The sequence below is a fragment of the Eptesicus fuscus genome, chromosome 3 (genome assembly GCF_027574615.1).
Source record: "Eptesicus fuscus isolate TK198812 chromosome 3, DD_ASM_mEF_20220401, whole genome shotgun sequence".
NCBI classification, from domain to species: domain Eukaryota; kingdom Metazoa; phylum Chordata; class Mammalia; order Chiroptera; family Vespertilionidae; genus Eptesicus; species Eptesicus fuscus.
In genome coordinates, this window is record NC_072475.1 from 93,828,297 (window position 1) to 93,831,989 (window position 3,693).

The 3,693-nt window shown below is 48.4% G+C and overlaps 1 pseudogene; it reads right to left on the bottom strand.

Annotated features, from left to right (window-relative positions):
• Positions 1 to 1,365: 1,365 nt before the first annotated feature.
• LOC129147549 (neurofilament light polypeptide-like) lies at positions 1,366 to 3,089 on the bottom strand (annotated as a pseudogene).
• Positions 3,090 to 3,693: the final 604 nt, after the last annotated feature.

Genomic DNA, 3,693 nt, shown 5'->3' on the forward strand with positions numbered 1-3,693 from the left:
AAGGAAAGAATAAATAAGCCCTTTCAAATTGGATTTAAACAAAAACCTATAAGATACTGTCATGATGCAAGCATTTATCATTCTACCATTCTAACAAAAAGAGAAAGATGATTCTGTCACTAACAATAAATAGTTTTTCATATGCCTAAAAAAAAATTCTATCATCAAGGGATATTCCTGTCCTCTATTTTCACTCTCACTGAGAAGAATTAAGGTGACTATTCACCAATTTCTGTTTGATGCATGTAGTCAATATATTTAACTAGTGGCCCGGTGCACGAAATTTGTGCACAGGGAGGAGGTGGTCCCTTAGCCTGGCCTGCATTTTCTCCAATCTGGGACCCCTGTGGGATCAGGCCTAAACCTGCAGTTGGACAAACTCCTCGCAATGTGGGACTACTGGCTCCTAACCGCTCACCTGCCTGCCTGCTTGACCTCCCCTAACCACTCTGCCTGCTGGCTTGCCTGCCCCCAACTACACCCCCCCGCCAGGCTGATCACCCCCAACTGCCCTCCCCTCCTGGTCTGATCACCCATAACCGCTTCTGCCTCAGCCCTGCCACCATGGCTTTGTCCAGAAGGACATCTGGAAGGTCTCATGGTCTAATTAGCATATTACCCTTTTATTAATATAGATAGGATCTGACATACTGCCATAACTATAACATATCTACCAGTATTACTCTATGAGAATACATACTTCATCCAATAGGAAGGCATCTAATAAATTACATTGTATATGTTGTAAGTAGTAGGAAATACTGTATTCGTAGCAATAATATGTAACCTGTGACTTCCCTTCCTGATCTGGGAATGGTTCCCCAGTTCTTTTGATGTTTCCTGGCCCCTAAGGTATTTTTTTTTTTTTTTTGTCATTCAGTGTAACTTTATTTACTGTTTATTGCACATGATTTGAGGTCTTTAATTTCTAACCACCAAAGATTCAAAGGATTATTTTTTCCATGAAATTTAACATTAACATTAGTGAATTCGTGTATTCATGTGTTTTTATTGTAAACATCTGAATTATTCACATTGTCATAGATCCTGAACTCATAAGCGCGGACCATGCACAGGCTGGCAGCAAGCCAGGAAGCCACTCTGCAAGCAAACAGATACTCTGCATAAGGAGAAAAGTCATAGCACAACATTTAATGTCCAACCTGAGTCACCTCAGAATGTTATATATATTGACTTCTTAATTCATATAGTATTGGGAACTCAACTGCTTGGTTGGTGATGGGGATGACCTGGTTTCAGGAGGATTATTCCTGAAATAATTAAGGAAAGGGGGGCTCAATCTTTCTTCTTGGTTGCTTGCTCCTCCCCAGCACCTTCATCTTTCTTCTCGTCCTCAGCTTCTTGGGCATCTTCTTCTTCACCTTCACCTCCTTCTTCCGCCAGGCTGATCACCCCCAACTGCCCTCCCCTCCTGGTCTGTGTCCTCAAATTTCTTCCTTGGCACCTTCTTCCTCTTCCTCTCCTTCCTCTTCCTTCTCCTTTTCCTCCTCTTCAGCTTCTCCTTCAGAAGGGGGTTCATCCTTAGCTTCCTCGGCTTTTGCAGCCTCAATGGTCTCCTCCACCTCGATCTGCTCCTCCTGGACCTGGCTGGTGTATTAAGAAGGGAAGGAGTGAGCAGACATCAAGTAGGAGATAGTCTGTAAACCACCGTAGGCAGATCACCAAAGACCTGGGAACTCTGGTAGTAGCTGCTGGCTATGCTTCCCATGCTGGTGAAACTGAGCCGGTCTCCTCACCTTCCAAGAGTTTCCTGTGAGCTGCAATGTCAATATCCAAAACTATCTTCACATTGAAGAGGTCCTGGTATTCTTTTAAATATCCTGCCATTTCACTCTTTGTGGTTCTCAACTCATTTTTTAATTTGTTGATTGTGTCCTGCATAGCACTAACGTCGGAGTTCTGCTTATCCTCCAGCTCTTGCAGCTGCTTTCCCAGCGCTTTGTTCATGCCCCAGCTTGCTTCAGTCTCCAGGGTCTTGGCCTTGAGCAGTTGCTGGCCCGCACCACATAGGTGCTCTTAGCAGTGCTCTCTGTCAGCATGGTGAAGCGGCTCTTGTGCCATTCTTCGGCATTCTGCATGTTTTCGGCAGCCAGCTTCTCACACTGGATGCAGATGTCCTTGAGCATAGCGGAGAGGTCAGACTTGGAGAACACGAACACGTCCATTTCCACGGAGATCTGAGCATACTGGACATGCACCTTCTTCAGAAAGGCGATTTTGTCCATCAGGCTTTCGATGCACTTTTCCAGCTCAGTGCTGGCAAGAGCCACCTCATCTGCACCTTTGCTCACCTCCATCAGCCAGCCCTCTGCATACTCATGGTTCAGCACCTCTTCCTGGTAGCTCGCCTGCAGGTTGTTCCCAGCCACTTCAGAACCCTGGTGCCTCCTAACTGCCCACTTCCCTCTCCTCTCTAGGGACAGGGCGCGGTGGGGCAGGGCACAGGCATCTCATTTTCATTAAAATGTTCAACCCTGGCCTGCTCCACCAGTGTCCTCAGGTGGCCCGGGGACAGACAGTGATCCCAGAGACCCTGGCCACCCCCGCCTACGGAGCCCGCAGGCAAAGTCAGGCACTGACCACGCTACCTGCCCAGTCCCAATTGCACCCTGGACCCCGCGGGTGACATCAGGCGCTATCCATGCCGCCTGCCTGGTCCTGATCGCTGCCTGGACCCCACGGGCAGTGTCAGGCACTGTCCATGCTACTTGCCAGGTCCACATCGCCCACTGGACCCCGCGAGCAGCGTCAGGCAATGCCTGCTGGAACTGCCCAGTCCCGATCGCCACCTGAACTCCGCTGGATGACGTCAGGCACTATTTGCCAGGCCAGCCCAGTCCCGATCGCCACCTGGACCCTGCGGGTGATGTCAGGTGCTGTCCATGCTGCCTGCCCATCCGGATCGCCCCCTGGATCCCGCGGACAGCTGCCATGCTTAGTCCCGATGGCTTCCCGGTCCCACAGGTGATGTCAGGCACTGTCTGCTGGGCCTGCCCGGTCCCAATTACTGCCTGAACCCCGCAGACAGTGTCTGGTGCTGCCTGCCGAGTCTGCCTGGTCACTATCATGGCCTGGACCTTGTGGGTGACATCAGGCACTGCCCACCAGGCCTGCCGGGTCCATGGCAGCCTGGACCGTTCGGGCTAAGTCAGGCAGCACCTGCTTGCCTCCCTTCTCCGCTGCCTCGCCTGCTTGCTTCTCCACAGCTTCACTCCCTTCTTTCTACGCTGTCTTGATATGCAAATTAACTGTCATCTTGGTTGGGTTAATTTGCATACTCAACCTGATTGGCTGGTGGGCGTGGCTTGGGCATAGCGAAGGTGCGGTCAATTTGCATATCACTCTATTATTATGTAGGATGGAGATTTCTTTATAAAAGCATTGGGTTAGAAATATATTTCTTTTAATATCGCTGATGCTGGCTATAATTACACATTGTACTAGGTAGTTCATAGATAAAATATGCAAAAACAATTCACTTACTGAGAACCCCGGTAGACTGAGGTGTTCTATATAAATGGTTTTCATGAGTATTTGGAAGGAGGCCTCCAAATACTTAATGTCATATTAAGTACGGTGATTTGCTCTAAAATACATGAGACATATTCCTGCTTTATTACATGTATCTCATTGGACATAGTTTTAAGTTTTTTTTCATGATTTGGTCTTGTA